This window comes from Pleurodeles waltl, unplaced genomic scaffold (genome assembly GCF_031143425.1).
Source record: "Pleurodeles waltl isolate 20211129_DDA unplaced genomic scaffold, aPleWal1.hap1.20221129 scaffold_72, whole genome shotgun sequence".
Classification (NCBI taxonomy): domain Eukaryota; kingdom Metazoa; phylum Chordata; class Amphibia; order Caudata; family Salamandridae; genus Pleurodeles; species Pleurodeles waltl.
Genome location: NW_027150393.1, coordinates 655,513 through 680,289, shown reverse-complemented (window position 1 = coordinate 680,289; position 24,777 = coordinate 655,513). Strand labels below are relative to the sequence as shown.

Here is a 24,777-nt window from a genome sequence, read left to right as displayed (position 1 = left end):
TTTCAGGCCTATGAGCCACTACTATAAATCTCGCCTGATCGAGCCCTGAGCGAGCAAGTGTGCTTGAATCCAAGAGGCATGCTTCTCTGGCTCAAGAGCTAGCAGGCCCTTCAGTGCTTCTGGTCTGGAAGTCTAAGGTGCAAGGGTCCAGGACTTGCAGAGGGTTACAACTTCCAGAAAGGGCCTGCTTTTCACATCAGTGCCCTAGTTTAGCTCACTGGCACAGGGCATCTTGACTGCCTCTTTCCTTGCTAGAGACAAACAAAAAATCCTTGACAGAAAACATCAATTGCTATGGCACGCTTAGAGAGAGAGCCTCCAAATGGCCCTGCTTTTCTGAAAGACGCTTCAGAAGATGTTTCAAATGTCTCTGCAGCAGCAGTCTAGTTGGTATAGGGGTATGATTCTCACTTCGGGTGTGAGAGGACCTTGGTTCAAATCCCAGACAAACCCTTACTTTCATAGGTTCAGTCTGTGTTTTAAACAGGAGTATTTCTGCTTTTCACTCTTGTAAGATGTCATGTTGCAATGCAATACATGCTTTATACCTGCGTTGAGACGGTTCAGCATCATGAATGTATGCGAGATTTCTTTGCAACTGCTTTTCTGTGCTGGAGCAGCAGTGCTCATAGGAACATTAAATGCACAGTTCTTCTCCATGGTAATTTCGGGTCCAGTTCTGAAATCACCTCTTGGAATGAAAGTGATGCCAGTTCCTTTCTTCCAAGGCAAGAGATCGTGTTCCGGAAGGCTCAGCTTTGAGCGTCATGAACATTGGCCCTCAGTCCTTGCATCCCAGTCCAATGCAGAGCCACATAAAGCAAGCAGGTGTGTCTGTTTCCATAGTGTGGTGGTTCCAGTACAATGCATAGCCACATGAAGCAAGCCAGCAAGTGTGTCTGTTTGTGTAGTGTAGTCGTTATCATGCGCACCTCACATGCAAAAGGTCCCTGGTTCGAAGCCAAGCAAATACAGCAAGTCGCTGGGCTTTTTCCCAGTATTTGCATTTCCTGACTCAGCTGACAGGCAAGCTGAGATAAAAGAGACTGTGTCTATCCCTCACCATCGTGAGGTACTACGCTCCTGGGGCATCTGTCACAGCTCACCAAGAGGAGTTGCGCCAGCTTACGTCAGTCAGTTGCTCACTGTTTGACCTTTGCATTGAAGCCTGAGCCTACCGCATTCAAGCCAGCCAAGGAAGGAAGGTATGAGAGCGAAAATAGCTTTCCTGCCCTCACCAAGAACAAACACCTTGAGCAAATAAGGTGCCAGACTTACAAGGCCCAATCGCCAACGGAGCATCACTTTTAGTGACGCCCCGGTGGCACTATGCACTGCGCAGTATTTACAAGATGGCGTTCAGCCACTTTTTGTGGCTTAACACCACCTTGTAAATACGGCACCTTAGCATTCAGCGCTTTCCCTGGAAGGGGCATGCAATGGGTGTTGCTGTGAGTGTGCCACAGCAACACCATAGCATTTTGATGCTGCTCCAGATTTAGGAGTTGTCGTAAATCTGTGTCAGCGCCAAAATCCAATGCCATCCCAGGGGTATCGTTAGAGTGGCGCACTGAGGAGAAATGTTTTAATTTCTTCTCGTTTTTTCTCTTTCTATGTGTGCTGCATTCTGCAGCACACATAGAAGTAAGAGCAAATCACCATTGAAGATTTTTCTTTTGGCCAGGAAGGTGTCCCTTCCTGCACAAAAACAATTTCCCCCTCAACGCAGTCATCCTTGTACCATGGTGCAAGAATGGCTGCGTTGGCGCTCAGCTGCTAATTTAGAGCTGGCGCAGGGGGAAGCACAGGGGTGCGCTGTATTCTACTAAATACGGCGCTTCCCTGCATTTTGAAAATGACGGAGCGTGGGGCTTGCAAATTTGGCACAGCGTCGTGCTCAGTCATTTTCTTGTAAATCTGGGACAAAATGTCTAAAGGATAGAGGCTTTTTATGTCATGTTCGATGACGACCATGCAAATGACTCTAGTCATACTGCAGAAGAGAGCACCATGTGGTGTTTCTTGCTTTGGGATGTAGTCTCCCACTCTCTGCCACCAACGCTCGGAGCAGGGTGGGAGCCATAGTACTTCTGTGCCCAGGCTCGTTGGTCTAGGGGTATGATTCTCGCTTCGGGAGCGAGATGTCCCGGGTTCAAATCCCGGACGAGCCCATTTTAGCGGAAAACAATCAAATCCTGCTCAAAATACACAACCCCTCAACATTTCTCATTCCACTCGAAGCATTGTTGCGCAAAACATATTTTTTGCCTCAGGCGAAAAATGGATTACAATGCCTTGGCTTCCTTCCTGCTTGCTCTCAGTGCGCCATGTGTGATGATTTCACAGGCTTGCGTTCCTGGCATTTAGGCATCAGATATTTGTCTGTCTCTGCCCGCAGCTGTGACTTTTCAGGACGTCTGAGTGTATGCATGCTGGCTGACACCGCTGCAATTTTCACACTTACCCCTCGCATTCTGAGCAACTGCTGATCAAGTACAGAGGAAATCGGGCAAACATATGAGGGGAACTGTGCTCCTTCAGTCACGCCAGCAAGCTTGTTTCTGTAGTGTAGTGGTTATCACATTTGCCTCACACGCAAAAGGTCCCCGGTTCGACACTGGGCAGCAGTAGCTTTTGTGTTTGCTCACTAAAACCTCAGTCTCTCTCAATGCACACTTAGACAGAAATGATCTTTAAAAACTTGTGACCTGTGTAAAATGTGCTTTACTATTGCAGGACGATAAAAAGTTATCTGCATCCCTCGGTGATCGTGCATGTGCCTTGTTTCTTGTTCACTTTTTTTTTTTTTTCTTGGCCATGTTATATTGTGGGGCCTTTAAAGCTGTGACTTTGATAGGAACATTGCAAGCGGCAGCATCAACAAGTGCAGACTGAAGAGTCAGACCTGCACAATGTTTTGGCTGTCAGGATGGCCGAGTGGTCTAAGGTGCCAGACTCAAGAGAGCTTGATCTTCAGTGAAGCTGAGCCTTCTGGTCTCTTCATGGAGCCGTGGGTTCAAATCCCACTCCTAACAGGTGTGTTTTCTTCCCTTAAATCTTGCTCTGCTTGCACAGCCAGCTCCTCACACCACTATCTTTGGAAGCTGCTGTGGCATGTGAGGAGAAATCCACCAACCCATCCGTTGGGCCCTCAATCAAAATTCTGTGTATTACTGGAAGGGGCATCTCAGGCACACCTTCTGTTAGAGCTGCACTTTATGACAGTAACTACCATGCTGGTTTCTACTTAAGCAGTTGATTCTATCGTTTGAAGTGAGTCTCTCCTGCCACCTTTTGGGCAAAGAAGACACTGCCCTTGCAACAACATAGGCAGACAAGCTCAAACTGGGTTTCTTGGTTAGGTGGGCGGAGCATATTGGCAATGGTGCCTCCTCGTGACTTGCAATTTACATGAAGAAGACAGAGAGGCAGCTGGGATTAGGCAGTACCCATGAACCCCTGAACACTGTCTTGCGACTTGCACACAATTCTGAAATGAGGCGGGGAAAGGAGGTGATTTCCCCATCAAGGGCCATTCCGGGAAATCAGCCACCCCGCGTCTCCCAGGTGAGTGTTTCAGGCCTATGAGCCACTACTATAAATCTCGCCTGATCGAGCCCTGAGCAAGCAAGTGTGCTTGAATCCAAGAGGCATGCTTCTCTGGCTCAAGAGCTAGCAGGCCCTTCAGTGCTTCTGGTCTGGAAGTCTAAGATGCAAGGGTCCAGGACTTGCAGAGGGTTACAACTACCAGAAAGGGTCTGCTTTTCACATCAGTGCCCTAGTTCAGCTCACTGGCACAGGGCTTCTTGACTGCCTCTTTCCTTGCTAGAGACAAACAAAAAATCCTTGACAGAAAACATCAATTGCTATGGCACGCTTAGAGAGAGAGCCTCCAAATGGCCCTGCTTTTCTGAAAGACGCTTCAGAATATGTTTCAAATGCCTCTGCAGCAGCAGTCTAGTTGGTATAGGGGTATGATTCTCGCTTCAGGTGTGAGAGGACCTTGGTTCAAATCCCAGACAAACCCTTACCTTTATAGGTTCAGTCTGTGTTTTAAACAGGAGTATTTCTGCTTTTCACTCTTGTAAGATGTCATGTTGCAATGCAATACATGCTTTATACCTGCGTTGAGACGGTTCAGCATCATGAAGGTATGCGATATTTCTTTGCAACTGCTTTTCTGTGCTGGAGCAGCAGTTCTCATAGGAACATTAAATGCACAGTGCTTCTCCATGGTAATTTCGGGTCCAGTTCTGAAATCACCTCTTGGAATGAAAGTGATGCCAGTTCCTTTCTTCCAAGGCAAGAGATCGTGTTCCGGAAGGCTCAGCTTTGAGCGTCATGAACATTGGCCCTCAGTCCTTGCATCCCAGTCCAATGCAGAGCCACATAAAGCAAGCAGGTGTGTCTGTTTCCATAGGGTGGTGGTTCCAGTACAATGCATAGCCACATGAAGCAAGCCGGCAAGTGTGTCTGTTTGTGTAGTGTAGTGGTTATCATGCGCACCTCACATGCAAAAGGTCCCTGGTTCGAAGCCAAGCAAATACAGCAAGTTGCTGGGCTTTTTCCCAGTATTTGCATTTCCTGACTCAGCTGACAGGCAAGCTGAGATAAAAGAGACTGTGTCTATCCCTCACCATCGTGAGGTACTACGCTCCTGAGGCATCTGTCACAGCTCACCAAGAGGAGTTGCGCCAGCTTACGTCAGTCAGTTGCTCACTGTTGACCTTTGCATTGAAGCCTGAGCCTACCGCATTCAAGCCAGCCAAGGAAGGAAGGTATGAGAGCGAAAATAGCTTTCCTGCCCTCACCAAGAACACACACCTTGAGCAAATAAGGTGCCAGACTTACATGGCCCAATCGCCAACGGAGCATCACTTTTAGTGACGCCCCGGTGGCACTATGCACTGCGCGGTATTTACAAGATGGCGTTCAGCCACTTTTTGTGGCTTAACATCACCTTGTAAATACGGCACCTTAGCATTCAGCGCTTTCCCTGGAAGGGGCGTGCAATGGGTGTTGCTGTGAGTGTGCCACAGCAACACCATAGCATTTTGATGCTGCTCCAGATTTAGGAGTTGTCGTAAATCTGTGTCAGCGCCAAAATCCAATGCCATCCCAGGGGTATCGTTAGAGTGGCGCACTGAGGAGAAATGTTTTCATTTCTCCTCGTTTTTTCTCTTTCTATGTGTGCTGCATTCTGCAGCACACATAGAAGTAAGAGCAAATCACCATTGAAGATTTTTCTTTGGGCCAGGAAGGTGTCCCTTCCTGCACAAAAACAATTTCCCCCTCAACGCAGTCATCCTTGTACCATGGTGCAAGAACGGCTGCGTTGGCGCTCAGCAGCTAATTTAGAGCTGGCGCAGGGGGAAGCACAGGGGTGCGCTGTATTCTACTAAATACGGCGCTTCCCTGCACTTTGAAAATGACTGAGCGTGGGGCTTGCAAATTTGGCACAGCGTCGCGCTCAGTCATTTTCTTGTAAATCTGGGACAAAATGTCTAAAGGATAGAGGCTTTTTATGTCATGTTCGATGACGACCATGCAAATGACTCTAGTCATACTGAAGAAGAGAGCACCATGTGGCGTTTCTTGCTTTGGGATGTAGTCTCCCACTCTCTGCCACCAACCCTCGGAGCAGGGTGGGAGCCATAGCGCTGCTGTGCCCAGGCTCGTTGGTCTAGGGGTATGATTCTCGCTTCGGGTGCGAGAGGTCCCGGGTTCAAATCCCGGACGAGCCCATTTTAGCGGAAAACAATCAAATCCTGCTCAAAATACACAACCCCTCAACATTTCTCATTCCACTCGAAGCATTGTTGCGCAAAACATATTTTTTGCCTCAGGCGAAAAATGGATTACAATGCCTTGGCTTCCTTCCTGCTTGCTCTCAGTGCGCCCTGTGTGATGATTTCACAGGCTTGCGTTCCTGGCATTTAGGCATCAGATATTTGTCTGTCAATGCCCGCAGCTGTGACTTTTCAGGACGTCTGAGTGTATGCATGCTGGCTGACACCGCTGCAATTTTCACACTTACCCCTCGCATTCTGAGCAACTGCTGATCAAGTATAGAGGAAATCGGGCAAACAGATGAGGGGAACTGTGCTCCTTCAGTCAAGCCAGCAAGCTTGTTTCTGTAGTGTAGTGGTTATCACATTTGCCTCACACGCAAAAGGTCCCCGGTTCGACACTGGGCAGCAGTAGCTTTTGTGTTTGCTCACTAAAACCTCAGTCTCTCTCAATGCACACTTAGACAGAAATGACCTTTAAAAACTTGTGACCTGTGTAAAATGTGCTTTACTATTGCAGGACGATAAAAAGTTATCTGCATCCCTCGGTGGTCGTGCATGTGCCTTGTTTCTTGTTCTGTTTTTTTTTTTTTCTTGGCCATGTTATATTGTGGGGCCTTTAAAGCTGTGACTTTGATAGGAACATTGCAAGCGGCAGCATCAACAAGTGCAGACTGAAGAGTCAGACCTGCATAATATTTTGGCTGTCAGGATGGCCTAGTTGTCTAAGGTGCCAGACACAAGAGAGCTTGATCTTCAGTGAAGCTGAGCCTTCTGGTCTCTTCATGGAGGCGTGGGTTCAAATCCCACTTCTAACAGGTGTGTTTTCTTCCCTTAAATCTTGCTCTGCTTGCAGAGCCAGCTCCTCACACCACTATCTTTGGAAGCTGCTGTGGCATGTGAGGAGAAATCCACCAACCCATCGGCTGGGCCCTCAATCAAAATTCTGTGTATTACTGGAAGGGGCATCTCAGGCACACCTTCTGTTAGAGCTGCACTTTATGACAGTAACTACCATGCTGGTTTCTACTTAAGCAGTTGATTCTATCGTTTGAAGTGAGTCTCTCCTGCCACCTTTTGGGCAAAGAAGACACTGCCCCTGCAACAACACAGGCAGACAAGCTCAAACTGGGTTTCTTGGTTAGGTGGGTGGAGCATATTGGCAATGGTGCCTCCTCGTGAAATCTGGGAAATCAGCCACCCCGCGTCTCCCAGGTGAGTGTTTCAGGCCTATGAGCCACTACTATAAATCTCGCCTGATCGAGCCCTGAGCGAGCAAGTGTGCTTGAATCCAAGAGGCATGCTTCTCTGGCTCAAGAGCTAGCAGGCCCTTCAGTGCTTCTGGTCTGGAAGTCTAAGGTGCAAGGGTCCAGGACTTGCAGAGGGTTACAACTTCCAGAAAGGGCCTGCTTTTCACATCAGTGCCCTAGTTTAGCTCACTGGCACAGGGCATCTTGACTGCCTCTTTCCTTGCTAGAGACAAACAAAAAATCCTTGACAGAAAACATCAATTGCTATGGCACGCTTAGAGAGAGAGCCTCCAAATGGCCCTGCTTTTCTGAAAGACGCTTCAGAAGATGTTTCAAATGCCTCTGCAGCAGCAGTCTAGTTGGTATAGGGGTATGATTCTCGCTTCGGGTGTGAGAGGACCTTGGTTCAAATCCCAGACAAACCCTTACCTTTATAGGTTCAGTCTGTGTTTTAAACAGGAGTATTTCTGCTTTTCACTCTTGTAAGATGTCATGTTGCAATGCAATACATGCTTTATACCTGCGTTGAGACGGTTCAGCATCATGAAGGTATGCGAGATTTCTTTGCAACTGCTTTTCTGTGCTGGAGCAGCAGTGCTCATAGGAACATTAAGGCCCGTATTTATACTTTTTTTAGCGCCGCATTTGCGTCGTTTTTTGACGCAAAAAACGGCGCAAACTTGCAAAATACCATTGTATTTTGTAGGATTGCGCCGTTAGCCGTCAAAAAGCGGCGCAAATGCGGCGCTAAAAAAAGTATAAATACGGGCCTAAATGCACAGTTCTTCTCCATGGTAATTTCGGGTCCAGTTCTGAAATCACCTCTTGGAATGAAAGTGATGCCAGTTCCTTTCTTCCAAGGCAAGAGATCGTGTTCCGGAAGGCTCAGCTTTGAGCGTAATGAACATTGGCCCTCAGTCCTTGCATCCCAGTCCAATGCAGAGCCACATAAAGCAAGCAGGTGTGTCTGTTTCCATAGTGTGGTGGTTCCAGTACAATGCATAGCCACATGAAGCAAACCAGCAAGTGTGTCTGTTTGTGTAGTGTAGTCGTTATCATGCGCACCTCACATGCAAAAGGTCCCTGGTTCGAAGCCAAGCAAATACAGCAAGTCGCTGGGCTTTTTCCCAGTATTTGCATTTCCTGACTCAGCTGACAGGCAAGCTGAGATAAAAGAGACTGTGTCTATCCCTCACCATCGTGAGGTACTACGCTCCTGGGGCATCTGTCACAGCTCACCAAGAGGAGTTGCGCCAGCTTACGTCAGTCAGTTGCTCACTGTTTGACCTTTGCATTGAAGCCTGAGCCTACAGCATTCAAGCCAGCCAAGGAAGGAAGGTATGAGAGCGAAAATAGCTTTCCTGCCCTCACCAAGAACAAACACCTTGAGCAAATAAGGTGCCAGACTTACAAGGCCCAATCGCCAACGGAGCATCACTTTTAGTGACGCCCCGGTGGCACTATGCACTGCGCGGTATTTACAAGATGGCGTTCAGCCACTTTTTGTGGCTTAACACCACCTTGTAAATACGGCACCTTAGCATTCAGCGCTTTCCCTGGAAGGGGCGTGCAATGGGTGTTGCTGTGAGTGTGCCACAGCAACACCATAGCATTTTGATGCTGCTCCAGATTTAGGAGTTGTCGTAAATCTGTGTCAGCGCCAAAATCCAATGCCATCCCAGGGGTATCGTTAGAGTGGCGCACTGAGGAGAAATGTTTTAATTTCTTCTTGTTTTTTCTCTTTCTATGTGTGCTGCATTCTGCAGCACACATAGAAGTAAGAGCAAATCACCATTGAAGATTTTTCTTTTGGCCAGGAAGGTGTCCCTTCCTGCACAAAAACAATTTCCCCCTCAACGCAGTCATCCTTGTACCATGGTGCAAGAACGGCTGCGTTGGCGCTCATCTGCTAATTTAGAGCTGGCGCAGGGGGAAGCACAGGGGTGCGCTGTATTCTACTAAATACGGCGCTTCCCTGCATTTTGAAAATGACGGAGCGTGGGGCTTGCAAATTTGGCACAGCGTCGCGCTCAGTCATTTTCTTGTAAATCTGGGACAAAATGTCTAAAGGATAGAGGCTTTTTATGTCATGTTCGATGACGACCATGCAAATGACTCTAGTCATACTGCAGAAGAGAGCACCATGTGGTGTTTCTTGCTTTGGGATGTAGTCTCCCACTCTCTGCCACCAACGCTCGGAGCAGGGTGGGAGCCGTAGTACTTCTGTGCCCAGGCTCGTTGGTCTAGGGGTATGATTCTCGCTTCGGGAGCGAGATGTCCCGGGTTCAAATCCCGGACGAGCCCATTTTAGCGGAAAACAATCAAATCCTGCTCAAAATACACAACCCCTCAACATTTCTCATTCCACTCGAAGCATTGTTGCGCAAAACATATTTTTTGCCTCAGGCGAAAAATGGATTACAATGCCTTGGCTTCCTTCCTGCTTGCTCTCAGTGCGCCATGTGTGATGATTTCACAGGCTTGCGTTCCTGGCATTTAGGCATCAGATATTTGTCTGTCTCTGCCCGCAGCTGTGACTTTTCAGGACGTCTGAGTGTATGCATGCTGGCTGACACCGCTGCAATTTTCACACTTACCCCTCGCATTCTGAGCAACTGCTGATCAAGTACAGAGGAAATCGGGCAAACATATGAGGGGAACTGTGCTCCTTCAGTCAAGCCAGCAAGCTTGTTTCTGTAGTGTAGTGGTTATCACATTTGCCTCACACGCAAAAGGTCCCCGGTTCGACACTGGGCAGCAGTAGCTTTTGTGTTTGCTCACTAAAACCTCAGTCTCTCTCAATGCACACTTAGACAGAAATGACCTTTAAAAACTTGTGACCTGTGTAAAATGTGCTTTACTATTGCAGGATGATAAAAAGTTATCTGCATCCCTCGGTGGTCGTGCATGTGCCTTGTTTCTTGTTCACTTTTTTTTTTTTTTCTTGGCCATGTTATATTGTGGGGCCTTTAAAGCTGTGACTTTGATAGGAACATTGCAAGCGGCAGCATCAACAAGTGCAGACTGAAGAGTCAGACCTGCACAATGTTTTGGCTGTCAGGATGGCCGAGTGGTCTAAGGTGCCAGACTCAAGAGAGCTTGATCTTCAGTGAAGCTGAGCCTTCTGGTCTCTTCATGGAGCCGTGGGTTCAAATCCCACTCCTAACAGGTGTGTTTTCTTCCCTTAAATCTTGCTCTGCTTGCACAGCCAGCTCCTCACACCACTATCTTTGGAAGCTGCTGTGGCATGTGAGGAGAAATCCACCAACCCATCCGTTGGGCCCTCAATCAAAATTCTGTGTATTACTGGAAGGGGCATCTCAGGCACACCTTCTGTTAGAGCTGCACTTTATGACAGTAACTACCATGCTGGTTTCTACTTAAGCAGTTGATTCTATCGTTTGAAGTGAGTCTCTCCTGCCACCTTTTGGGCAAAGAAGACACTGCCCTTGCAACAACATAGGCAGACAAGCTCAAACTGGGTTTCTTGGTTAGGTGGGCGGAGCATATTGGCAATGGTGCCTCCTCGTGACTTGCAATTTACATGAAGAAGACAGAGAGGCAGCTGGGATTAGGCAGTACCCATGAACCCCTGAACACTGTCTTGCGACTTGCACACAATTCTGAAATGAGGCGGGGAAAGGAGGTGATTTCCCCATCAAGGGCCATTCCGGGAAATCAGCCACCCCGCGTCTCCCAGGTGAGTGTTTCAGGCCTATGAGCCACTACTATAAATCTCGCCTGATCGAGCCCTGAGCAAGTAAGTGTGCTTGAATCCAAGAGGCATGCTTCTCTGGCTCAAGAGCTAGCAGGCCCTTCAGTGCTTCTGGTCTGGAAGTCTAAGATGCAAGGGTCCAGGACTTGCAGAGGGTTACAACTACCAGAAAGGATCTGCTTTTCACATCAGTGCCCTAGTTCAGCTCACTGGCACAGGGCTTCTTGACTGCCTCTTTCCTTGCTAGAGACAAACAAAAAATCCTTGACAGAAAACATCAATTGCTATGGCACGCTTAGAGAGAGAGCCTCCAAATGGCCCTGCTTTTCTGAAAGACGCTTCAGAAGATGTTTCAAATGCGTCTGCAGCAGCAGTCTAGTTGGTATAGGGGTATGATTCTCGCTTCAGGTGTGAGAGGACCTTGGTTCAAATCCCAGACAAACCCTTACCTTTATAGGTTCAGTCTGTGTTTTAAACAGGAGTATTTCTGCTTTTCACTCTTGTAAGATGTCATGTTGCAATGCAATACATGCTTTATACCTGCGTTGAGACGGTTCAGCATCATGAAGGTATGCGAGATTTCTTTGCAACTGCTTTTCTGTGCAGGAGCAGCAGTTCTCATAGGAACATTAAATGCACAGTGCTTCTCCATGGTAATTTCGGGTCCAGTTCTGAAATCACCTCTTGGAATGAAAGTGATGCCAGTTCCTTTCTTCCAAGGCAAGAGATCGTGTTCCGGAAGGCTCAGCTTTGAGCGTCATGAACATTGGCCCTCAGTCCTTGCATCCCAGTCCAATGCAGAGCCACATAAAGCAAGCAGGTGTGTCTGTTTCCATAGTGTGGTGGTTCCAGTACAATGCATAGCCACATGAAGCAAGCCGGCAAGTGTGTCTGTTTGTGTAGTGTAGTGGTTATCATGCGCACCTCACATGCAAAAGGTCCCTGGTTCGAAGCCAAACAAATACAGCAAGTCGCTGGGCTTTTTCCCAGTATTTGCATTTCATGACTCAGCTGACAGGCAAGCTGAGATAAAAGAGACTGTGTCTATCCCTCACCATCGTGAGGTACTATGCTCCTGAGGCATCTGTCACAGCTCACCAAGAGGAGTTGTGCCAGATTACGTCAGTCAGTTGCTCACTGTTGACCTTTGCATTGAAACCTGAGCCTACCGCATTCAAGCCAGCCAAGGAAGGAAGGTATGAGAGCGAAAATAGCTTTCCTGCCCTCACCAAGAACACACACCTTGAGCAAATAAGGTGCCAGACTTACAAGGCCCAATCGCCAACGGAGCATCACTTTTAGTGACGCCCCGGTGGCACTATGCACTGCGCGGTATTTACAAGATGGCGTTCAGCCACTTTTTGTGGCTTAACATCACCTTGTAAATACGGCACCTTAGCATTCAGCGCTTTCCCTGGAAGGGGCGTGCAATGGGTGTTGCTGTGAGTGTGCCACAGCAACACCATAGCATTTTGATGCTGCTCCAGATTTAGGAGTTGTCGTAAATCTGTGTCAGCGCCAAAATCCAATGCCATCCCAGGGGTATCGTTAGAGTGGCGCACTGAGGAGAAATGTTTTCATTTCTCCTCGTTTTTTCTCTTTCTATGTGTGCTGCATTCTGCAGCACACATAGAAGTAAGAGCAAATCACCATTGAAGATTTTTCTTTGGGCCAGGAAGGTGTCCCTTCCTGCACAAAAACAATTTCCCCCTCAACGCAGTCATCCTTGTACCATGGTGCAAGAACGGCTGCATTAGCGCTCAGCAGCTAATTTAGAGCTGGCGCAGGGGGAAGCACAGGGGTGCGCTGTATTCTACTAAATACGGCGCTTCCCTGCACTTTGAAAATGACTGAGCGTGGGGCTTGCAAATTTGGCACAGCGTCGCGCTCAGTCATTTTCTTGTAAATCTGGGACAAAATGTCTAAAGGATAGAGGCTTTTTATGTCATGTTCGATGACGACCATGCAAATGACTCTAGTCATACTGCAGAAGAGAGCACCATGTGGCGTTTCTTGCTTTGGGATGTAGTCTCCCACTCTCTGCCACCAACCCTCGGAGCAGGGTGGGAACCATAGCGCTTCTGTGCCCAGGTTCGTTGGTCTAGGGGTATGATTCTCGCTTCGGGTGCGAGAGGTCCCGGGTTCAAATCCCCGACAAGCCCATTTTAGCGGAAAACAATCAAATCCTGCTCAAAATACACAACCCCTCAACATTTCTCATTCCACTCGAAGCATTGTTGCGCAAAACATATTTTTTGCCTCAGGCGAAAAATGGATTACAATGCCTTGGCTTCCTTCCTGCTTGCTCTCAGTGCGCCCTGTGTGATGATTTCACAGGCTTGCGTTCCTGGCATTTAGGCATCAGATATTTGTCTGTCTCTGCCCGCAGCTGTGACTTTTCAGGACGTCTGAGTGTATGCATGCTGGCTGACACCGCTGCAATTTTCACACTTACCCCTCGCATTCTGAGCAACTGCTGATCAAGTATAGAGGAAATCTGGCAAACATATGAGGGGAACTGTGCTCCTTCAGTCAAGCCAGCAATCTTGTTTCTGTAGTGTAGTGGTTATCACATTTGCCTCACACGCAAAAGGTCCCTGGTTCGACACTGGGCAGCAGTAGCTTTTGTGTTTGCTCACTAAAACCTCAGTCTCTCTCAATGCACACTTAGACAGAAATGACCTTTAAAAACTTGTGACCTGTGTAAAATGTGCTTTACTATTGCAGGACGATAAAAAGTTATCTGCATCCCTCGGTGGTCGTGCATGTGCCTTGTTTCTTGTTCTTTTTTTTTTTTTTTCTTGGCCATGTTATATTGTGGGGCCTTTAAAGCTGTGACTTTGATAGGAACATTGCAAGCGGCAGCATCAACAAGTGCAGACTGAAGAGTCAGACCTGCACAATGTTTTGGCTGTCAGGATGGCCGAGTGGTCTAAAGTGCCAGACTCAAGAGAGCTTGATCTTCAGTGAACCTGAGCCTTTTGGTCTCTTCATGGAGGCGTGGGTTCAAATCCCACTCCTAACAGGTGTGTTTTCTTCCCTTAAATCTTGCTCTGCTTGCACAGCCAGCTCCTCACACCACTATCTTTGGAAGCTGCTGTGGCATGTGAGGAGAAATCCACCAACCCATCGGCTGGGCCCTCAATCAAAATTCTGTGTATTACTGGAAGGGGCATCTCAGGCACACCTTCTGTTAGAGCTGCACTTTATGACAGTAACTACCATGCTGGTTTCTACTTAAGCAGTTGATTCTATCGTTTGAAGTGAGTCTCTCCTGCCACCTTTTGGGCAAAGAAGACACTGCCCCTGCAACAACACAGGCAGACAAGCTCAAACTGGGTTTCTTGGTTAGGTGGGCGGAGCATATTGGCAATGGTGCCTCCTCGTGACTTGCAATTTACATGAAGAAGACAGAGAGGCAGCTGGGAGTAGGCAGTACCCATGAACCCCTGAACACTGTCTTGCGACTTGCACACAAATCTGAAATGAGGCGGGGGAAAGGAGGTGATTTCCCCATCAAGGGCCATTCCGGGAAATCAGCCACCCCGCGTCTCCCAGGTGAGTGTTTCAGGCCTATGAGCCACTACTATAAATCTCGCCTGATCGAGCGCTGAGCGAGCAAGTGTGCTTGAATCCAAGAGGCATGCTTCTCTGGCTCAAGAGCTAGCAGGCCCTTCAGTGCTTCTGGTCTGGAAGACTAAGGTGCAAGGGTCCAGGACTTGCAGAGGGTTACAACTACCAGAAAGGGTCTGCTTTTCACATCAGTGCCCTAGTTCAGCTCACTGGCACAGGGCATCTTGACTACCTCTTTCCTTGCTAGAGACAAACAAAAAATCCTTGACAGAAAACATCAATTGCTATGGCACGCTTAGAGAGAGAGCCTCCGAATGGCCCTGCTTTTCTGAAAGACGCTTCAGAAGATGTTTCAAATGCCTCTGCAGCAGCAGTCTAGTTGGTATAGGGGTATGATTCTCGCTTCGGGTGTGAGAGGACCTTGGTTCAAATCCCAGACAAACCCTTACCTTTATAGGTTCAGTCTGTGTTTTAAACAGGAGTATTTCTGCGTTTCACTCTTGTAAATTGTCATGTTGCAATGCAATACATGCTTTATACCTGCGTTGAGACGGTTCAGCATCATGAAGGTATGCGATATTTCTTTGCAACTGCTTTTCTGTGCTGGAGCAGCAGTGCTCATAGGAACATTAAATGCACAGTGCTTCTCCATGGTAATTTCGGGTCCAGTTCTGAAATCACCTCTTGGAATGAAAGTGATGCCAGTTCCTTTCTTCCAAGGCAAGAAATCATGTTCCGGAAGGCTCAGCTTTGACCGTCATGAACATTGGCCCTCAGTCCTTGAATCCCAGTCCAATGCAGAGCCACATAAAGCAAGCAGGTGTGTCTGTTTCCATAGTGTGGTGGTTCCAGTACAATGCATAGCCACATGAAGCAAGCCGGGAAGTGTGTCTGTTTGTGTAGTGTAGTGGTTATCATGCGCACCTCACATGCGAAAGGTCCCTGGTTCGAAGCCAAGCAAAAACAGCAAGTTGCTGGGCTTTTTCCCAGTATTTGCATTTCCTGACTCAGCTGACAGCAAGCTGAGATAAAAGAGACTGTGTCTATCCCTCACCATCGTGAGGTACTACGCTCCTGGGGCATCTGTCACAGCTAACCAAGAGGAGTTGCGCCAGCTTACATCAGTCAGTTGCTCACTGTTTGACCTTTGCATTGAAGCCTGAGCCTACCGCATTCAAGCCAGCCAAGGAAGGAAGGTATGAGAGCGAAAATAGCTTTCCTGACCTCACCAAGAACACACACCTTGAGCAAATAAGGTGCCAGAATTACAAGGCCCAATCGCCAACGGAGCATCACTTTTAGTGACGCCCCGGTGGCACTATGCACTGCGCGGTATTCACAAGATGGCGTTCAGCCACTTTTTGTGGCTTAACACCACCTTGTAAATACGGCACCTTAGCACGCAGCGCTTTCCCTGGAAGGGGCGTGCAATGGGTGTTGCTGTGAGTGTGCCACAGCAACACCATAGCATTTTGATGTTGCTCCAGATTTAGGAGTTGTCGTAAATCTGCGTCAGCGCCAAAATCCAACGCCATCCCAGGGGTATCGTTAGAGTGGCGCACTGAGGAGAAATGTTTTCATTTCTCCTCGTTTTTTCTCTTTCTATGTGTGCTGCATTCTGCAGTACACATAGAAGTAAGAGCAAATCACCATTGAAGATTTTTCTTTTGGCCAGGAAGGTGTCCCTTCCTGCACAAAAACAATTTCCCCCTCAACGCAGTCATCCTTGTGCCATGGTGCAAGAACGGCTGCGTTGGCGCTCAGCAGCTAATTTAGAGCTGGCGCAGGGGGAAGCACAAGGGTGCGCTGTATTCTACTAAATACGGCGCTTCCCTGCATTTTGAAAATGACGGAGCGTGGGGCTTGCAAATTTGGCACAGCGTCGCGCTCAGTCATTTTCTTGTAAATCTGGGACAAAATGTCTAAAGGATAGAGGCTTTTTATGTCATGTTCGATGACGACCATGCAAATGACTCTAGTCATACTGCAGAAGAGAGCACCATGTGGCGTTTCTTGCTTTGGGATGTAGTCTCCCACTCTCTGCCACCAACCCTCGGAGCAGGGTGGGAGCCGTAGCGCTTCTGTCCCCAGGCTCGTTGGTCTAGGGGTATGATTCTTGCTTCGGGTGCGAGAGGTCCCGGGTTCAAATCCCGGACGAGCCCATTTTAGCAGAAAACAATCAAATCCTGCTCAAAATACACAACCCCTCAACATTTCTCATTCCACTCGAAGCATTGTTGCGCAAAACATACTTTTTGCCTCAGGCGAAAAATGGATTACAATGCCTTGGCTTCCTTCCTGCTTGCTCTCAGTGCTCCCTGTGTGATGATTTCACAGGCTAGCGTTCCTGGCATTTAGGCATCAGATATTTGTCTGTCTCTGCCCGCAGCTGTGACTTTTCAGGACGTCTGAGTGTAGCATGCTGGCTGACACCGCTGCAATTTTCACACTTACCCCTCGCATTCTGAGCAACTGCTGATCAAGTATAGAGGAAATCGGGCAAACATATGAGGGGAACTGTGCTCCTTCAGTCAAGCCAGCAAGCTTGTTTCTGTAGTGTAGTGGTTATCACATTTGCCTCACAAGCAAAAGGTCCCCGGTTCGACACTGGACAGCAGTAGCTTTTGTGTTTGCTCACTAAAACCTCAGTTTCTCTCAATGCACACTTAGACAGAAATGACCTTTAAAAACTTGTGACCTGTGTAAAATGTGCTTTACTATTGCAGGACGATAAAAAGTTATCTGCATCCCTCGGTGGTCGTGCATGAGCCTTGTTTCTTGTTCTGTTTATTTTTTTTTTTCTTGGCCATGTTATATTGTGGGGCCTTTAAAGCTGTGACTTTGATAGGAACATTGCAAGCGGCAGCATCAACAAGTGCAGACTGAAGAGTCAGACCTGCACAATGTTTTGGCTGTCAGGATGGCCGAGTGGTCTTAGGTGCCAGACTCAAGAGAACTTGATCTTCAGTGAAGCTGAGCCTTCTGGTCTCTTCATGGAGGCGTGGGTTCAAATCCCACTCCTAACAGGTGTGTTTTCTTACCTTAAATCTTGCTCTGCTTACACAGCCAGCTCCTCACACCACTATCTTTGGAAGCTGCTGTGGCATGTGAGGAGAAATCCACCAACCCATCGGCTGGGCCCTCAATCAAAATTCTGTGATTTACTGGAAGGGGCATCTCAGGCACACCTTCTGTTAGAGCTGCACTTTATGACAGTAACTACCATGCTGGTTTCTACTTAAGCAGTTGATTCTATCGTTTGAAGTGAGTCTCTCCTGCCACCTTTTGGGCAAAGAAGACACTGCCCCTGCAACAACACAGGCAGAGAAGCTCAAACTGGGTTTCTTGGTTAGGTGGGCGGAGCATATTGGCAATGGTGCCTCCTCGTGACTTGCAATTTACATGAAGAAGACAGAGAGGCAGCTGGGAGTAGGCAGTACCCATGAACCCCTGAACACTGTCTTGCGACTTGCACACAATTCTGAAATGAGGCGGGTGAAAGGAGGTGATTTCCCCATCAAGGGCCATTTCGGGAAATCAGCCACCCTGCGTCTCCCAGGTGAGTGTTTCAGGCCTATGAGCCACTACTATAAATCTCGCCTGATCGAGCGCTGAGCGAGCAAGTGTGCTTGAATCCAAGAGGCATGCTTCTCTGGCTCAAGAGCTAGTAGGCCCTTCAGTGCTTCTGGTCTGGAAGTCTAAGGTGCAAGGGTCCAGGACTTGCAGAGGGTTACAACTACCAGAAAGGGTCTGCTTTTCACATCAGTGCCCTAGTTCAGCTCACTGGCACAGGGCATCTTGACTACCTCTTTCCTTGCTAGAGACAAACAAAAAATCCTTGACAGAAAACATCAATTGCTATGGCACGCTTAGAGAGAGAGCCTCCGAATGGCCCTGCTTTTCTGAAAGACGCTTCAGAAGATGTTTCAAATGCCACTGCAGCAGCAGTCTAGTTGGTATAGGGGTATGATTCTCGCTTCGGGTGTGAGAGGACCTTGGTTCAAATCCCAGACAAACCCTTACCTTTATAGGTTCAGTCTGTGTTTTAAACAGGAGTATTTCTGCTTTTCACTCTTGTAAGATGTCATGTTGCAATGCAATACATGCTTTATACCTGCATTGAGACGGTTCAGCATCATGAAGGTATGCGAGATTTCTTTGCAACTGCTTTTCTGTGCTGGAGCAGCAGTGCTCATAGGAACATTAAATGCACAGTGCTTCTCCATGGTAATTTCGGGTCCAGTTCTGAAATCACCTCTTGGAATGAAAGTGATGCCAGTTCCTTTCTTCCAAGGCAAGAGATCGTGTTCCGGAAGGCTCAGCTTTGAGCGTCATGAACATTAGCCCTCAGTCCTTGCATCCCAGTCCAATGCAGAGCCACATAAAGCAAGCAGGTGTGTCTGTTTCCATAGTGTGGTGGTTCCAGTACAATGCATAGCCACATGAAGCAAGCCGGCAAGTGTGTCTGTTTGTGTAGTGTAGTGGTTATCATGCGCACCTCACATGCAAAAGGTCCCTGGTTCGAAGCCAAGCAAATACAGCAAGTCGCTGGGCTTTTTCCCAGTATTTGCATTTCCTGACTCAGCTGACAGGCAAGCTGAGATAAAAGAGACTGTGTCTATCCCTCACCATCGTGAGGTACTACGCTCCTGGGGCATCTGTCACAGCTCACCAAGAGGAGTTGCGCCAGCTTACGTCAGTCAGTTGCTCACTGTTTGACCTTTGCATTGAAGCCTGAGCCTACCGCATTCAAGCCAGCCAAGGAAGGAAGGTATGAGAGCGAAAATAGCTTTCCTGCCCTCACCAAGAACACACACCTTGAGCAAATAAGGTGCCAGACTTACAAGGCCCAATCGCCAACGGAGCATCACTTTTAGTGACGCCCCGGTGGCACTATGCACTGCGCGGTATTTACAAGATGGCGTTCAGCCACTTTTTGTGGCTTAACACCACCTTGTAAATACGGCACCTTAGCATTCAGCGCTTTCCCTGGAAGGGGCGTGCAATGGGTGTTGCTGTGAGTGTGCCACAGCAACCCCATAGCATTTTGATGCTGCTCCAGATTTAGGAGTTGTCGTAAATCTGCGTCATCGCCAAAATCCAACTCCATCCCAGGGGTATTGTTAGAGTGGCGCACTGAGGAGAAATGTTTTCATTTCTCCTCGTTTTTTCTCTTTCTATGTGTGCTGCATTCTGCAGCACACGTAGAAGTAAGAGCAAATCACCATTGAAGATTTTTCTTTTGGCCAGGAAGGTGTCCTTTCCTGCACAAAAACAATTTCCCCCTCAACGCAGTCATCCTTGTACCATGGTGCAAGAACGGCTGCGTTGGCGCTCAGCAGCTAATTTAGAGCTGGCGCAGGGGGAAGCACAGGGGTGCGCTGTATTCTACTAAATACGGCGCTTCCCTGCATTTTGAAAATGACGGAGCGTGGGGCTTGCAAATTTGGCACAGCGTTGCGCTCAGTCATTTTCTTGTAAATCTGGGACAAAATGTCTAAAGGATAGAGGCTTTTTATGTCATGTTCGATGACGACCATGCAAATGACTCTAGTCATACTGCAGAAGAGAGCACCATGTGGCGTTTCTTGCTTTGGGATGTAGCCTCCCACTCTCTGCCACCAACCCTCGGAGCAGGGTGGGAGCCGTAGCGCTTCTGTGCCCAGGCTCGTTGGTCTAGGGGTATGATTCTCGCTTCGGGTGCGAGAGGTCCTGGGTTCAAATCCCGGACAAGCCCATTTTAGTGGAAAACAATCAAATCCTGCTCAAAATACACAACCCCTCAACATTTCTCATTCCACTCGAAGCATTGTTGCGCAAAACATATTTTTTGCCTCAGGCGAAAAATGGATTACAATGCCTTGGCTTCTTTCCTGCTTGCTCTCAGTGCACCCTGTGTGATGATTTCACAGGCTTGCGTTCCTGGCATTTAGGCATCAGATATTTGTCTGTCTCTGCCCGCAGCTGTGACTTTTCAGGACGTCTGAGTGTATGCATGCTGGCTGACACCGCTGCAATTTTCACACTTACCCCTCGCATTCTGAGCAACTGCTGATCAAGTATAGAGGAAATCGGGCAAACATATGAGGGGAACTGTGCTCCTTCAGTCAAGCCAACAAGCTTGTTTCTGTAGTGTAGTGGTTATCACTTTTGCCTCACACGCAAAAGGTCCCCGGTTCGACACTGGGCAGCAGTAGCTTTTGTGTTTGCTCACTAAAACCTCAGTCTCTCTCAATGCACACTTAGACAGAAATGACCTTTAAAAACTTGTGACCTGTGTAAAATGTGCTTTACTATTGCAGGACGATAAAAAGTTATCTGCATCCCTCGGTGGTCGTGCATGTGCCTTGTTTCTTGTTCTGTTTTTTTTTTTTTTCTTGGCCATGTTATATTGTGGGGCCTTTAAAGCTGTGACTTTGATAGGAACATTGCAAGCGGCAGCATCAACAAGTGCAGACTGAAGAGTCAGACCTGCACAATGTTTTGGCTGTCAGGATGGCCGAGTGGTCTAAGGTGCCAGACTCAAGAGAGCTTGATCTTCAGTGAAACTGAGCCTTCTGGTCTCTTCATGGAGGCGTGGGTTCAAATCCCACTCCTAACAGGTGTGTTTTCTTCCCTTAAATCTTGCTCTGCTTGCACAGCCAGCTCCTCACACCACTATCTTTGGAATCTGCTGTGGCATGTGAGGAGAAATCCACCAACCCATCGGCTGGGCCCTCAATCTAAATTCTGTGTATTACTGGAAGGGGCATCTCAGGCACACCTTCTGTTAGAGCTGCACTTTATGACAGTAACTACCATGCTGGTTTCTACTTAAGCAGTTGATTCTATCGTTTGAAGTGAGTCTCTCCTGCCACCTTTTTGTCAAAGAAGACACTGCCCCTGCAACAACACAGGCAGACAAGCTCAAACTGGGTTTCTTGGTTAGGTGGGATGAGCATTTTGGCAATGGTGCCTCCTCGTGACTTGCAATTTACATGAAGAAGACAGAGAGGCAGCTGGGAGTAGGCAGTACCCATGAACCCCTGAACACTGTCTTGCGACTTGCACACAATTCTGAAATGAGGCTGGGGAAAGGAGGTGATTTCCCCATCAAGGGCCATTCCGGGAAATCAGCCACCCCGCGTCTCCCAGGTGAGTGTTTCAGGCCTATGAGCCACTACTATAAATCTCGCCTGATCGAACCTCATCGAGCGCTGAGCGAGCAATTGTGCTTGAATCCAAGAGGCATGCTTCTCTGGCTCAAGAGCTAGCAGGCCCTTCAGTGCTTCTGGTCTGGAAGTCTAAGGTGCAAGGGTCCAGGACTTGCAGAGGGTTACAACTACCAGAAAGGGTCTGCTTTTCACATCAGTGCCCTAGTTCAGCTCACTGGCACAGGGCATCTTGACTACCTCTTTCCTTGCTAGAGACAAACAAAAAATCCTTGACAGAAAACATCAATTGCTATGGCACGCTTAGAGAGAGAGCCTCCAAATGGCCCTGCTTTCCTTAAAGACGCTTCAGAAGATGTTTCAAATGCCTCTGCAGCAGCAGTCTAGTTGGTATAGGGGTATGATTCTCGCTTCGGGTGTGAGAGGACCTTGGTTCAAATCCCAGACAAACCCTTACCTTTATAGGTTCAGTCTGTGTTTTAAACAGGAGTATTTCTGCTTTTCACTCTTGTAAGATGTCATGTTGCAATGCAATACATGCTTTATACCTGCGTTGAGACGGTTCAGCATCATGAAGGTATGCGAGATTTCTTTGCAACTGCTTTTCTGTGCTGGAGCAGCAGTGCTCATAGGAACATTAAATGCACAGTGCTTCTCCATGGTAATTTCGGGTCCAGTTCTGAAATCACCTCTTGGAATGAAAGTGATGCCAGTTCCTTTCTTCCAAGGCAAGAGATCGTGTTCCGGAAGGCTCAGCTTTGAGCGTCATGAACATTAGCCCTCAGTCCTTGCATCCCAGTCCAATGCAGAGCCACATAAAGCAAGCAGGTGTGTCTGTTTCCATAGTGTGGTGGTTCCAGTACAATGCATAGCCACATGAAGCAAGCCGGCAAGTGTGTCTGTTTGTGTAGTGTAGAGGTTATCATGCGCACCTCACATGCAAAAGGTCCCTGGTTCGAAGCCAAGCAAATACAGCAAGTCGCTGGGCTTTTTCCCAGTATTTGCATTTCCTGACTCAGCTGACAGGCAAGCTGAGATAAAAGAGACTGTGCCTATCCCTCACCATCGTGAGGTACTACGCTCCTGGGGCATCTGTCACAGCTCACCAAGAGGAGCTGCGCCAGCTTACGTCAGTCAGTTGCTCACTGTTTGACCTTTGCATTGAAGCCTGAGCCTACCGCATTCAAGCCAGCCAAGGAAGGAAGGTATGAGAGCGAAAATAGCTTTCCTGCCCTCACCAAGAACACACACCTTGAGCAAATAAGGTGCCAGACTTACAAGGCCCAATTGCCAACGGAGCATCACTTTTAGTGACGCCCCGGTGGCACTATGCACTGCGCGGTATTTACAAGATGGCGTTCAGCCACTTTTTGTGGCTTAACACCACCTTGTAAATACGGCACCTTAGCATTCAGCGCTTTCCCTGGAAGGGGCGTGCAATGGGTGTTGCTGTGAGTGTGCCACAGCAACACCATAGCATTTTAATGCTGCTCCAGATTTAGGAGTTGTCGTAAATCTGCGTCAGCGCCAAAATCCAACGCCATCCCAGGGGTATCGTTAGAGTGGCGCACTGAGGAGAAATGTTTTCATTTCTCCTCGTTTTTTCTCTTTCTATGTGTGCTGCATTCTGCAGCACACATAGAAGTAAGAGCAAATCACCATTGAAGATTTTTCTTTTGGCCAGGAAGGTGTCCCTTCCTGCACAAAAACAATTTCCCCCTCAGCGCAGTCATCCTTGTACCATGGTGCAAGAACGGCTGCGTTGGCGCTCAGCAGCTAATTTAAAGCTGGCGCAGGGGGAAGCACAGGGGTGCGCTGTATTCTACTAAATACGGCGCTTCCCTGTATTTTTAAAATGACGGAGCGTGGGGCTTGCAAATTTGGCACAGCATCGCGCTCAGTCATTTTCTTGTAAATCTGGGACAAAATGTCTAAAGGATAGAGGCTTTTTATGTCATGTTCGATGACGACCATGCAAATGACTCTAGTCATACTGCAGAAGAGAGCACCATGTGGCGTTTCTTGCTTTGGGATGTAGTCTCACACTCTCTGCCACCAACCCTCGGAGCAGGGTGGGAGCTGTAGCGTTTCTGTCCCCAGGCTCGTTGGTCTAGGGGTATGATTCTCGCTTCGGGTGCGAGAGGTCCCGGGTTCAAATCCCAGACGAGCCCATTTTAGCGGAAAACAATCAAATCCTGCTCAAAATACACAACCCCTCAACATTTCTCATTCCACTCGAAGCATTGTTGCGCAAAACATATTTTTTGCCTCAGGCGAAAAATGGATTACAATGCCTTGGCTTCCTCCCTGCTTGCTCTCAGTGCGCCCTGTGTGATGATTTCACAGGCTTGCGTTCCTGGCATTTAGGCATCAGATATTTGTCTATCTCTGCCCGCAGCTGTGACTTTTCAGGACGTCTGAGTGTATGCATGCTGGCTGACACCGCTGCAATTTTCACACTTACCCCTCGCATTCTGAGCAACTGCTGATCAAGTATAGAGGAAATCGGGCAAACATATGAGAGGAACTGTGCTCCTTCAGTCAAGCCAGCAAGCTTGTTTCTGTAGTGTAGTGGTTATCACATTTGCCTCACACGCAAAAGGTCCCCGGTTCGACACTGGGCAGCAGTAGCTTTTGTGTTTGCTCACTAAAACCTCAGTCTCTCTCAATGCACACTTAGACAGAAATGACCTTTAAAAACTTGTGACCTGTGTAAAATGTGCTTTACTATTGCAGGACGATAAAAAGTTATCTGCATCCCTCGGTGGTCGTGCATGTGCCTTGTTTCTTGTTCTGTTTTTTTTTTTTTTCTTGGCCATGTTATATTGTGGGGCCTTTAAAGCTGTGACTTTGATAGGAACATTGCAAGCGGCAGCATCAACAAGTGCAGACTGAAGAGTCAGACCTGTACAATGTTTTGGCTGTCAGGATGGCCGAGTGGTCTAAGGTGCCAGACTGAGGAGAGCTTGATCTTCAGTGAAGCTGAGCCTTCTGGTCTCTTCATGGAGGTGTGGGTTCAAATCCCACTCCTAATAGGTGTGTTTTCTTCCCTTAAATCTTGCTCTGCTTGCACAGCCAGCTCCTCACACCACTATCTTTGGAAGCTGCTGTGGCATGTGAGGAGAAATCCACCAACCCATCGGCTGGGCCCTCAATCAAAATTCTGTGTATTACTGGAAGGGGCATCTCAGGCACACCTTCTGTTAGAGCTGCACTTTATGACAGTAACTACCATGCTGGTTTCTACTTAAGCAGTTGATTCTATCGTTTGAAGTGAGTCTCTCCTGCCACCTTTTGGG

At 48.0% G+C, this 24,777-nt stretch overlaps 7 non-coding genes across 7 annotated transcripts; all 7 read left to right on the top strand.

Annotated features, from left to right (window-relative positions):
• Nucleotides 1-2,099: 2,099 nt before the first annotated feature.
• TRNAP-CGG (transfer RNA proline (anticodon CGG)) lies at nt 2,100-2,171 on the top strand. The gene has a single exon. It is a non-coding gene; the product is annotated as a tRNA-Pro (tRNA).
• Nucleotides 2,172-5,672: 3,501 nt separating this feature from the next.
• On the top strand, nt 5,673-5,744 carry TRNAP-CGG (transfer RNA proline (anticodon CGG)). Its single transcript has one exon. It is a non-coding gene; the product is annotated as a tRNA-Pro (tRNA).
• A 3,527-nt stretch (nt 5,745-9,271) lies between these two features.
• On the top strand, nt 9,272-9,343 carry TRNAP-CGG (transfer RNA proline (anticodon CGG)). The gene has a single exon. It is a non-coding gene; the product is annotated as a tRNA-Pro (tRNA).
• Nucleotides 9,344-16,417: 7,074 nt separating this feature from the next.
• TRNAP-CGG (transfer RNA proline (anticodon CGG)) lies at nt 16,418-16,489 on the top strand. Its single transcript has one exon. It is a non-coding gene; the product is annotated as a tRNA-Pro (tRNA).
• A 3,503-nt stretch (nt 16,490-19,992) lies between these two features.
• TRNAP-CGG (transfer RNA proline (anticodon CGG)) lies at nt 19,993-20,064 on the top strand. The gene has a single exon. It is a non-coding gene; the product is annotated as a tRNA-Pro (tRNA).
• A 3,513-nt stretch (nt 20,065-23,577) lies between these two features.
• TRNAP-CGG (transfer RNA proline (anticodon CGG)) lies at nt 23,578-23,649 on the top strand. Its single transcript has one exon. It is a non-coding gene; the product is annotated as a tRNA-Pro (tRNA).
• A 752-nt stretch (nt 23,650-24,401) lies between these two features.
• On the top strand, nt 24,402-24,513 carry TRNAL-GAG (transfer RNA leucine (anticodon GAG)). The gene is made up of 2 exons: nt 24,402-24,439; nt 24,468-24,513. It is a non-coding gene; the product is annotated as a tRNA-Leu (tRNA).
• Nucleotides 24,514-24,777: the final 264 nt, after the last annotated feature.